The sequence below is a fragment of the Notechis scutatus genome, chromosome Z, assembly GCF_049901735.1.
Source record: "Notechis scutatus isolate UNSWTSFEM ecotype Mainland chromosome Z, rNotScu1.2, whole genome shotgun sequence".
NCBI classification, from domain to species: Eukaryota; Metazoa; Chordata; class Lepidosauria; order Squamata; family Elapidae; genus Notechis; species Notechis scutatus.
The window spans coordinates 27,052,784-27,065,591 of NC_142025.1; the positions used below are offsets into that span (position 1 = coordinate 27,052,784).

Sequence of the window (12,808 nt, forward strand, 5' to 3'; positions counted from 1 at the left end):
GATGTCCTTGGCACTCTTTTCCAATTTTTAGAAATGGCGGTTTGTACTTATGTAACAGGATGACTGGGACAAAGAAGAAGCCATCTTTGATGAACAAGTGACTTCGGTTGGGGAAGGAAAAAAGGGAGGTGGAGAGACAAGGGGGTAAAGAGGACAAGGAGAAGAAGAAGCAAGGGAGAAAGAAAGAGATGAGAAGCCTTAATGGTGGGGAGCAAGATGCAAAGAAGCAAAAGTTCTCCAGAGATAATGGACAAATTCCACTGAAAAGGGGATTCCAGAAAGGCACACAAGACTGCACTTCTACACCTGCATCCAGAAATAACCATAGAAAATTGGAAACAATATGTAATTCAAAATGTGACAAAACACTCAGTATAATCTAGTGAAATCCCTGCCAAGAAAAGGGGAGTACTGTAATGAAACAATGATTTAAGACATGGGATGTGGGGGGGGGGGAAACAATTTTGGAAAGCATAAGTATTCCCACAAAGGCATGATATCTAACCGAAAGGGGTAAAATGTTTAAGACATAAATGATTGTCAACACTAATGAATAAACCTGTATTGGTTTTGACAATACTGCATAATTTCAGAACGCACCAGACAGAATCCCAATGCAAGTTATGTGTTCTATATTAAGTATTATAAACATAGGGGAAAGAGATAAAGGCATCATACTCCATTTAGTGCACAGGAGAAGTTTTTCTTCAAAGAAGAAAGATAAATGGATAGCTGGAAATAGAACAGACAAAGAATAACAAACACTATGATTCAAATTGAGAGGAGATAAACAAAATAAAATTGAGAAAACTTAAAAGAGAGGAGAAGCTACGCAGAAAACCGAAAATGCCAATAAGATATGGAATGGTATGCAAAATGAATATGAATTTGAATTTGTGTCTGTACGAAGAGTTTTGACCCGGGACTAAGCAACTTTCAGAAAAGAGATTTTTTATGCTTTTATGTTTTGTGTTTCTGTGTATTTCTTTAAAAATTAATAAAATTTGTTAAAAAAAAAAAGAAAGGTTAATGGCTGAGAGTTTTGAGAAAGGATAAAGCAGATCGGGAACCACAGAGATTCCTTTGAGGAGGGCATGAGGGTGAGTCATTCTAGCTGCAAGATTAGCAGGTACATCTGAATAAAATTGAATTTTTATAATATTTGTATAATCCTGATCAATAATCCCTGGAATCACAAAAATCCTTTCATAGAAGCTGAGGAACGAGGCAAGGCCAACTCTTCTGAAAAAAAGCAGCACCTCCCTCTGGGGCCCGGCATTGGGCTTTGAAATGCCCAGGCTTCCCACAATTGAAGCAATTCCCAGTAGGTTTAAGACCCTTTTGCAAAGCTACAGCCAAGCTCTCCATGTTATAAAATTGCAAACTTACTACAGCACAAGCTTTAATCAAATCTGCCAAGGTTGCCTCCCCCCACGCGACCAAAGGCTGCAAATTTATTGCCTGCTGCTCCACAGTTGCAAACTGCCCTGCCCCATAGATTTGATCAGGTATATACAAACCCCCTAAATTATTTCCTCTGTTAATTGCTTCTCTTTGATATTCTGCATCAAGTACCACGTATTGTGTCCCGTTCAGAATTATTCTCATTAAATTTTTCCAATCTTGTGGAATCATCTTTTGAGCTTGCCCCAGACTGTGAAGCAAACCCTGGACACAGATTTCTTTACTTCCCGTAAAAGAGATAAAGGCAGTGGATTCCAGACAGCCTGTAAATTTCCTGCATTATCAACTTGCCTCTGAATGGGAAACAATTGCATGGAGTCAATCCCCCCCCCTCCAGCTGTCCTGTTTGAAAAGCTGCTTGCATAGCTGGAGCTGTCGGGGGAGATTTACTGACCTCATTTGCCTCCGGGGGGGCAGTCGGTTTAAGAGACACAGGCGTCACAGCGGGGGGCAAGAGTTGTACAGCAGAATTCACATAGGGAGGGGGTCCAGAAATGGGGGCAAGTAGGGGTTGCTCTAGAAAGGAGAGAGCCTCAAAAACCACCCTCCAAGCAATTAATATAGACAAAGGGGCTCTAGGACTTGCGTGAAGGTACTTTCCAATCTCCTTCCATACTGTAGCTTTGATACTGCCTTTAGCCGGATAAGAAGGGCAGTGTTGCCAAATGTATTGTAGGAGTTCCTCAATAGAGGTTTTTGTGAGGGGGGCATGAAGGGCGCCCCCCTTTTTAAAGGTAAAAAAATTTCATTTGGTTAATTCTCTTAGTTCCTCAATGTGCAATTTCTGGTCCTGAGAGAATCCTCCACCCATACTCACGAGGGATCCACGGCGATCGCCTGCGACCGAATCAGGGATGAGGTATACCCAAGCTATGCCAGCTGATGAGTATGGATGGTCCAAAGACGTACCACCTCGCAGATGATCACGTCGGGGTCACCATTTGTGGTGGTCTCTCATGAATGAAAACACTGAGACGACGTCTTGATGCAAGATCGGGATGAGAGCACAAAGCAGACTCTGACACCCCCTTTTATTAGAAGCAATCCTTGTAACAATTTTGTTAGCGTCTTGTCACAAACGCATTACATCACACAAAATGCACTGCTCATTCACATAAGCATACAAAGCTGCAAAGTCTAAGTTTGCTACAATTCTGAGTAAGAAATGGCAACAGTTTGTCCTTGCTCCTTGTTCCGTGTTGCAGTCAACTACCAGAAGGCCCGTTGTCCTTGCACGTACACAAAGAACAAATAATAATTCCCACATAGGCTAGCATGGAAGATGTGAAAAAGATGATGTGCCACAACTAAATGTACAAAAATAAGAAATATGCAGATAGTGGTTTTCTCAGAGACATCTTCAGCAGCAAAAGTTGGACATTGGAAGCATAACTGAGATTGGAAAAAATAAAATTTGAGAATAATATTGCTCTGCAGGATAGTACACAAATGGATCTACAACGAATAAATGCAGAGTTCTTATTCAAGCATGACCAGACTCAAATGATAATATTTTGAACACATTATATGAAGACCCACTACCTTGAGAAGTCTACAATGTTGGGAAAGGTGGAAGAAAAGAGAAGCAGCAGCAAAGTGAATGGATTCAATTACAACGATGAGGGAGTGCACTACTTTAAGATATAAAGGAGCATTTAAGACTAGATCTATCTATTCTAGAGAAGGTTTATCAGTGTTGTCACGAAATGTCTATTTGAACTTGATGGCATATTGTTAATACAAACATGCAAATAAATTTCCAAAATAACCGGAAAAGTTCTTGAATAATAGTTCCCCTCCTGTGAAAAAATTATGAACAAATTATTAAAATTCTGCTTATCCTACCCAACCATTTGACCTGGTATCTATCTACTTTACACACACACACACACACACACACACACACACACACACACACACACACACACACACGTATATGGTATTCAGCTTTGTTCAGGTATTTTCCCACATCATTATAGTTGTGCTTTTAAAGTTGTAGCAACGTTTTGCTAATTGTAAAGAACCAGTAATTGCCAGAACCAAACGCCTGGCAGACAAGACACACATAAAGACTGAACTATGCACCCTGACTAAAGTACTGACAGCCAACAGCTTCCACAAAAGCAAAATCACTGGCTTGATCCACAAAAACACAGTGAGACATAATGGAGATCTAGAAGATGAACAGACCTATGGAAGAGCTGTCCTGCCCTACACAAGAGGTACTACAGACAAAATCAGTAAGATACTACACAGGCATCACATCAAGACTGCTTTCAAAACAGACAGAAAAATAGCAGCCATCCTTAGAAACCCCAAAGATAAAATTGACCTGGAAAACCAAGGCACATATGAAGTCCCCTGTGCATCATGCCCTGCCACATACATTGGACAGACCAATAGAAGAATAAGTACCTGCCTAGATGAACACAAAAATGCAGTAAAAAAGCTGAAACACACTTCCTCACTAGTCCAACACATGAAAGCCACAGGTCATAGCATCGACTTCAATGGCACCAAAATCCTAGCCACTATAGAAAACCCCAGCTACAGAATTATCCGGGAAGCCATAGAGAGTGAAAAAAGACCTGAAAGCATGAATAGAAGAGATGACTCCACCAGACTGTCAATTATCTAGAAGCCTGCACTCTCAAACAAAAAAAATATCCACACCACAAGCCAGGCAAACACCTGGGCACAAACAGACCCCCCCTGATACCTCCAGCTCAAACATACCCCAACTAGGCACCCAGATGAAACCTAACTTCCTAATAAATGATAGACGTCCGTTTACTTGGAGCCAAGCCGCACTAAAAGCCTCCAATACAGGAACACAATGTTGCCAGCCAATCAAGACAAAAAAAGCTACAAAGCAGACAGAAGATATTAGAAACACCAATCAAGCAGAACACAGCAAACTCCAAGACCAATAAACACAGACCAAGACTCCCAACCAATCAGGATGGCACAGCATAGGGTAGCACCAAATTTAAAACAGAAACGGCTGTGAAAGTCTGACTCACAGACGAACACTATACAGAAACCTGATGATGGCAGATGAGATTCTGCCGAAATGTTGCTACAACTTTAAAAGCACAACTATAATGACGTAGGAAAATACCCGAACAAAGCTGAATACCATATATATATATAAATACCACAATCAAAATTTAAGAATATATATATATATATATATATATATATATATATATATATATATATATATATATATATATATATATATATATATATATATATATATATATATATATATTCTTGAAATATATTTATCAGTGTTCAACTGGGGAGGACAATTTAAATGTATGCTTTTTTATTTCACATTTTCATCTTGTTTAGTTTTGTTTTTGTATTTTCTTTTTTTCCCTTTTTGGAGTTTGTATTTTAACATTTTGAGTAAAAAAATAAAAAACATTCATTGAAGTAAAATAAATGGAGAAAATCTTCATTGCAGTAAAAATGCATAGATTTTTTGCTGTGTAGGGTAAATCCATATTAAGAATTTGAAATCATGTTAGAATTATGTATATTATCTCATCAATATGCAATTTATTAATGCAATCATGTGAATCTATATAACCACCACTGTTTATGCACAATTTTATTTAACTCATGTTAATCACAATATATGTGTAATTTATGCTGTGTAGATTTGATTTTTGAACTGACTGAAAAGATAAAAAATGTTGGTACAGGTGTACATCTGTATAAATAAAAAATTATTATAAATACATAGAAGTACTTTATAATTTTAAATTCATGCTCTCTAGTGGGGAATACTTTCACTACAGATGTACTTAACCTGGAAAATATAAATGATAGCCTCTTGTGATGCTACTGGTATTATTTCATTTTATTTATTTAATGCTTGCTCTCCCATGTTCCTTTCCTTTAATTTTGTAAGCATTACTTTTTTTATATTTTATTAGCTATTAGTGGGAGGATCCCTGATCTTTCCCATGCAAAGGTGTTTCATTGCTCCCTAACCTTTTTATATTGTAAATTCTTGGAAGAAGAACTTCTTTTTACTGACTGTAAAGCTCTAGATAACATCATGTTGACTAACCCAAATCACATCATTTATATATAATTTTAGGAATACTCTGCTAAAATTACTATTTTACATATAGATTGTTTAAGTGGCTTCACTCAGGGAGTGTTCTATCAACTTAGCAATATATGTCTTGTCAACTTACCTTTCATATATTTTTCCAGAAAAATTGGTATCTTCTTGAAATATAATTGGATGTATCAGTATTTCATACTATTTTCAACACTAGGAGAGGATGAAAACTGTAGTAATAATTATTTTAGTGATAATAATAAGAGTAGTTTCTTGAAACTTCAGGGAGTGTCTCAGTTATTTCAGATGTTTATATTTTTGTAAGTAATGTCATGTCATTATGTTCTTAGCAGGTTAAAACTATCCTAGACAAATCTTTTATTGCTTGTCATAGTATTTTAAATAGTATTGCTTCTCATAGTATTTTAAATAGTATTGCTTCTCATAGTATTTTAAATGTTCAAAACTAATAGAAGTTCAGTTCAATACTTTATACTGATATGAAATAGCTTCTAAATTTACAGGAATTCATTAGCAGTTCAAGACTGAGACAGTCCATTTTTTAATTCGAGTTTAATTTTTTAAAATTACCACATTCTGACATTTTTATTTCTTGACAATATCAGAAGATGTGAAATTACAGCAGCATATGATTATGTTTTAAGAGCCTGACATGTTGCTTTAAGAATTTCTATTTGTTACAAGGCATTAAGTATGCTTTATATTTGTTTCTTGGATTCAGAATTTTTAAAATGTAATTATTTTAAATCTGAGGCATTTAATTGAGACAATTACTTTAAATTTGAGGCATGTTTATGATTTAAAATGATGGCAAATATCAGAATCAACTGTAACGAAGAAGCTAACTCTTAGTACATTATTTTGTGAAAAGTTTCAAATGTTATCAGTTTCAGTTTTGAACATTAATTTTAAAAAGGGGACTTACAAGCAAAATCAAGATAGGCTAGTTTGAGCAGGCTAGAAACTAGGAGAGTATAAATTTTAATCCTGCCATGGGCATGAGAACTCACTAGGTGACTTTGGGGGAAACCAAAACTTAAGAGATGAGCAAAGAAAGCAAGTCAGACATTTTCCAGATGGAAAATGTATAGAAGACATTTCAGATTACTCTGTAGCTAAAGGCATTCCATTTAGTTTTTTTCCTTACAATCTGTTCTTTTTTACACACTTGCATACTCCAAATATTCAATGAACCCAATTATATGATAATTCTCATTACTGCATGAGATGGTATGGAGTGGATTTAAATGCAGCCCTTCTGCTTTTTACAAGTTGACATTCAGGATGCATATCACTCATAGTTCTTTCTTATGTTTATTTTAGAAACAATGAAGAAGCCTGGGAGTCCGATTTCATTCCAAGACAATATATCCTATACTTCAGATTTAATGTATTTTCATGAAAGTGATGCAGAATTAACAACCAAAGATAGTGAGGAAGAGGAAGAAAGAGAGAAGAAACACACCAGTTTTACTTTATGCAATGTATGCAACATTCAACTGAATTCTGCTGCGCAGGCACAAATTCATTATCATGGGAAATCACACCAGAAAAGATTAAAACAGCTGAACAATGGAAACCCAAAAAACAGTTTTGGTGAGCTTTTAAGTATATTCTATTGTGTTTACATCTATAAGGTATAAGTTTGCTATAGTCTACTTTTGAGGAGAGAAGTAGCCTGATGTCTTGATTGATATTTTTGATAACTTATCAATGTAATACAATGTAATCTACCAAATTAGAAAAATTAGTTCTATTATAGGTAAATGATTAATATTACATTTTTTAGACAATAGAAATTAACATTTTTTTATTACAATAGAAGGAGCTTACGTAGTATTTTTTTTCACTGAATTTACATGGAGCTACAAAGTTTGGAAAGGGATTTGACAACTTTTTACCTTTTTAAATATGAACTACACCGCAACCATATAGTTGAAGTGAGATACTATTTCAAACTTGTCTAGAAGTTTAAGTTAACGTAAAACTTCATAGCTTCTACTAGTAAAAGAAATCAAATATTTTATTATTCTAAGATATAAACAGTATACAGTATTCAATGCAGACCCAAAGACTTGGGTAGCAAGATTTTAAGTCATAAAACCCAGGTAGAAGCATGCAAACCCTTTTTCTCTTCATACATCAACAGTGATATTTTCAGAGTGGAAGGTGAAGTTACAGGATGTGTGTGTGTGTGTGTGTGTGTGTGTGTGTGTGTATACAATATATTGAAATGTCCATTTCCAGCTCTGCTCAAGCTGATACCTTTAATAATACAGTATCTGTCCTCAGTGTGGAAGGGATTGCCACTCACGAATTGTCCTTTTTAGCTACACTGGATGCTGTTTTAGGCCCCTGGATTTCACTGGTTCTGGGATTACTTCTTTGCCTCAGCCTGCTGAACAAGTGTCTCTTCGAATTGAAGAAGGCCATGCTACATCTTTAGCCTCCTAGCTGAACAATCAGAGATAAAGATTTCTCACCTGTTGATGTCCATTCCCAAGGCCTTTAGATCCCTCTTGCAGATATCCTTATATCACAATGGTGGTTTCCCTCTAGGGCGCTTTCCAGGGGTGGGATTCAAATTTTTTAACAACCGGTTTTGTGGGCATGGCTCAGTTGGTGGGCATGGCTTGGTGGTCATGTTATTGGCTGGGTGTGGCCAACTCAATATCACTCACATCGAGGCATGCATCTCCTTGCCTGGCCTCTCAAGACTGTGGGGATGCTGCAACAGTTGTAAGTGTGAAAAATGCTCATGTCACTTTTTTCAATGCCATTGTAACTTTGAATATTTTTTATAAAAATGCAAAATAAAATTCACTATTAGATATTACTATCAACTTTTAATATTTTACCAGACCCATTTTTCCCCAACCTTGGACAATATTTACTTGTATTGGTTAGATAATTATAATTATAATAAGCAGCTAAAACTCACTGTAATACGTGGATATAATGTAAGATATGAGCAATAAGATATGAGCAATAAGATGTAAGATATAAGAAATAGAACAACCTGGTCAATATCTTGTAGTTCAATTAATCAAAATTTATCAGGAATATGCATGCATGTATGTATGCATGTATGTGTTGTGTATGAACAATAACATAGATTCCAATATTTTATTTTAGAACCAGAAATTATTCCAGAAAAAGAATAAGATAATATAGCAGGGACTCCAGAAGTAAATAGAGATATTCACCATGGACAGTGCTATTGAACATGTAAATAGGTTTGAAATGAACTGGGCTTGAAATTAAACTTATTATATGGGCATTGTATTGGATATACACATGAACAAAGAATTTTCAATTGAGAAAGAAAAGGAAAATTAGAGCAGAAAAACAGATATCTAGGTATTTGTACCATCTGCACAATATGGCTCTGCTGTACCCTTAGTAGAAAGCAAAAGCATTTTGAAAATCATTAGTAGAAAATAACATTATTATCATTGCAAAGGTCATGTTCTCCAGGCATAGAGAACTGCGGCAGCCATCATGAACTAATTATACTTAAGGAATTTCCATTTTAATGAATATTAGAGTACTGTGCAGATCAAGTTGCACAGAAGTATGCTTATAATTCTAGCAACCCATTTTTCTACTTATAAAAGCTAAATATAAAAGATAACGTAAAATAAATAAAGTTTTCTAAAATTAATATGGTTAAATTAATTAAATTTCAAACTGCAAAGTTATAGACCAGTGATGACTAACCTTTTCAACACCAAATGCCCAAAGCATACATGCACATCCCACAAATGCACCCTTTTGCCATGCATGCATGCATTCCCCCATGCCTCCTGTGCATGTGTACATGACCAACATGCATGTGCCCGGCCCTCGCATGCCTGTGCAATCCCTGGGTGTGCGCCCCATCCTTGTGTGCATGTGCGCGTGGCTCCCACATATGTGCCCTACCCCCATACCTGTGTGTTTGACCCCATGTGTGCACCCACCCCATGCGCACACAACTCCCGCGCATACCCTACCACCTGCACATGCGCGACAGAGACCCAAAGACTAGCAGGCCAGCAGGAAGCATGTGTATGCTCATGCATGGCAGAGCTGAGCTGAGGCGATGGCTTGTGTGCCCAGAGAGATGGCTCTGCATGATTATAGGCAATAGATAAGAAAATCCCTCCTCCCCGTGTATGTGTGTTGTGTGTGCTGTGTGTGTTGATTGTTTTGTTCAATGCCCACTACCCAAACAAGCTATGTAATATTTTGCTTTCTCATTTGCTAAATTATAATGTATGCAAAAAGCAGATAATTTTTATTCTTGGTTTTAAATGCATTGCATATGTCTCCAAAAGATACATCCCTGCCATTGTAAAATTTCTAATTATCAAATAATTAGAACAACCAGACTTAATATCTGAGCAAGAACTATCCCAAATATTCAGCTGTTTCAACTTTAAACTAAAGATCAGGCTCTCTTATGCAATGACCTTGAATATGACAATGCTCATATTTAAAAAAAAGAAAGTTGCATTCAGCATTTATTGTTTTTCATAATGCTACTTTGTAAGCACAGTTAATATTGCAAGTTTGCAGGGTAAGTGTATTTATCATTTTTCAAACAGAATAGTATTACACATTTTACAAAATTCAGTGAATATTTTTCAGGGTGACTTAAAAACTGCTGGCCCTGTTTTTGCTTCAGTTCCAGGAAACAACTCAGAAGGAATATTTCATTAAATTTGCTTCCCTGAGGTCATTTGGGAAATGGATAGGTGCTTTTATGTTAGAAACCAGGCATAAACTAAACTGTAGATTTCCAAAAATTGGGAAAAGTATACCATAAGCAAATGTTTTAAAAATTGAAATTTAAGAATAGTAGCACTTTTGAGTGATGTAAAAAATAAATCTGTAAGACAGATATGGCTCTTAAGGAAAATTTTTAAAAGTGCATATTTTAATGCCAAACATCTAGATAACATTTGGAAGTGGGTTAGACGTGCACCTTCCTAAAACATTGAACTATAGCAAAGAAGAAGACAAGCACAATCATATTTACAAGATTATCTTGGACCCTTTACACATGGCATGAGAGAAAGTTGAACACCTTTCATACGCGCTGTCTCCAATGTACTCTTGGCATCACCTGGCATGACAAAGTTCCAAATAGTGCAATCTTGGAATGTGCTGGAATTTCTAGCATATATACACTATTGAAACGGTGACATCTATGCTGGTTTGGGCATGTCATGAGGATGGCTGATGGTTGGATTCTGAAAGATCTCCTGTATGGAGAATTAGTGCAGGGAAAGCGCCAGGGGTGGGATTCTACCAGTTCGCACCTATTCGCTAGAACCGGTTGTTAACATTCTAAGCAGTTCAGAGAGCTGGTTGTTAGAAGAAATTACTGGCCTAATTCTGTAAGGAAGGCAGGAAGAAAACATTCTGGTTTTGTTTACAGAAATTGCCTCTCTGTTAACCCTTATTACATTCCTGGCAGGACTAGACTTCCTGTCTCAGGAACTTCTCTGGAGTTTTTTTCCCCCCTCCTTTGCTGGCACTTTGCTTGTGTGGAGTGACCATTCAAAGTTACAATGGCATTGAAAAAAGTGACATGAGCATTTTTCACACTTACAACTGTTGCAGCATCCCCACAGTCTTGAGAGGCCAGGCAAGGAGATGCATGCCTCGATGTGAGTGATATTGAGTTGGCCACACCCAGCCAATAACATGACCACCAAGCCATGCCCACCAACTAAGCCATGCCCACAAATATTCCACTAAACATTTGCAAAACATTTCAAGTATGGAACATACTTAATGGGGAAACGAATGAGTTTTATATAATTGTCTATGCTATTTGTACAGTATATGTATTTGATACATATTTCTGTTAGTAAAAATGCATGTGATGGCATGATACTGAGATGCAAAGTTCGGCCTTTAACTTTGGAATGCAAGTAAGTTGCCAGATTTATGTTGTGACATATTTTGTGTCATTTATCTCTCCATGTGCTCCATGCATATACTGCATATACTTTGCTTTACTTTTTAAGCACAATTCATTTTCTTTTGACAAGAAGAAAACATTTTATTTTCCTTTCAAGATTCCTGTCTTATTTCTTCTTGGACTGATTGGTTCCCTCTTTTCTTTTCTCCCAGGAGGGTCATAAAGGATCAAAGTAATTTTTCCTCATTGTTATTAACTATAATTGATTAAGTTAACATAGAAGGATAAAACAGTTTAAGTGCAGTTTATTGACTATTCATAATGAGCTGAGGTAAAAAAAAATACTCTAAGCAATAAACTATGATTTATAATCTATAATGACTGGGTTCACAAAATATGAGTCAAACTAAAATGTTTGATACGTAAATCATGTATATTCCTATCTGAATCCAGGCATTAGGTGGAATTTTTTGTATAATTGAGTCCATTCACCTTGCTGCTATTCATCCTTTTTCTTCCACATTTCCCAACATTATAGATTTCTCAAGATAGCTTTGCATCTTGAGCTGGGTCTTTATACAATATGTCCAAAATATTGTAATTTGAATACATCTATGTTTCCCTTGGCTGAAAACTCTAGATGGTATTGTTGTTATTGTTGTAGGATCTGTATGTTAGCTTTTCTAGATATCCTAGTATTCTCAACAGTCTTCTCCAACACCAAAGTTTAAAAGCAAAATTCCTGCTTTCTGAAAATCTGGTGTTTGCTTCTATAGAGTACCATAGGGAAAACTTGTATGATTCTGTAAGTAGAGACCAGTGATGGCTAACCTTTTTGTCATTGTGTGCTGAAAGTGCATGTGTGTGTGCATGCGAAAGTGTGAATGCCTGCACCCATAATGCAATACGTGTGATGTGACCCCCTCCCACTCGCCTGCACATGTACCTGCAACCCCCTGCTCACCCTATGCATGTGTGAAAGACATCTTCCCGGTGCACGTATGCACACCTGGCAGCTGCTTTTCCGGTTTCCAGTGCTCCTGTGCACGTGAAGACCAGCTGGAACCCAGAAGAGCAACGAGTGACAGCTGGAACCTGGAAGAGCAATGGGTGACAGCTTGAAAGCCCGGAGACATGGTTTTGCATGCCACATCTGACATGCATGCCATAAGTTCAACATCACGGGCATATATCATTATTGCATGATGGTACATATGCTATGTTATGTCCTTGCTATGATAGATTGATCTCTTCCAATCTATTGGAAGAGCCGTGATGGCGCAATGGTTAGAATGCAGTAAGTCTACTTCTGCTGACTGTCAGCTACC

The 12,808-nt window shown here is 36.8% G+C and overlaps 1 long non-coding RNA gene across 1 annotated transcript in view; it reads left to right on the plus strand.

The window, feature by feature from the left end:
• LOC148128802 (uncharacterized) overlaps positions 1-7,133 on the plus strand; it is an 80,301-nt gene extending 73,168 nt beyond the window's left edge. The window contains exon 3 of the long non-coding RNA XR_015746004.1: positions 6,890-7,133. This is a non-coding gene — a long non-coding RNA (uncharacterized LOC148128802). The remainder of the gene's footprint in view (positions 1-6,889) is intronic.
• Positions 7,134-12,808: the final 5,675 nt, after the last annotated feature.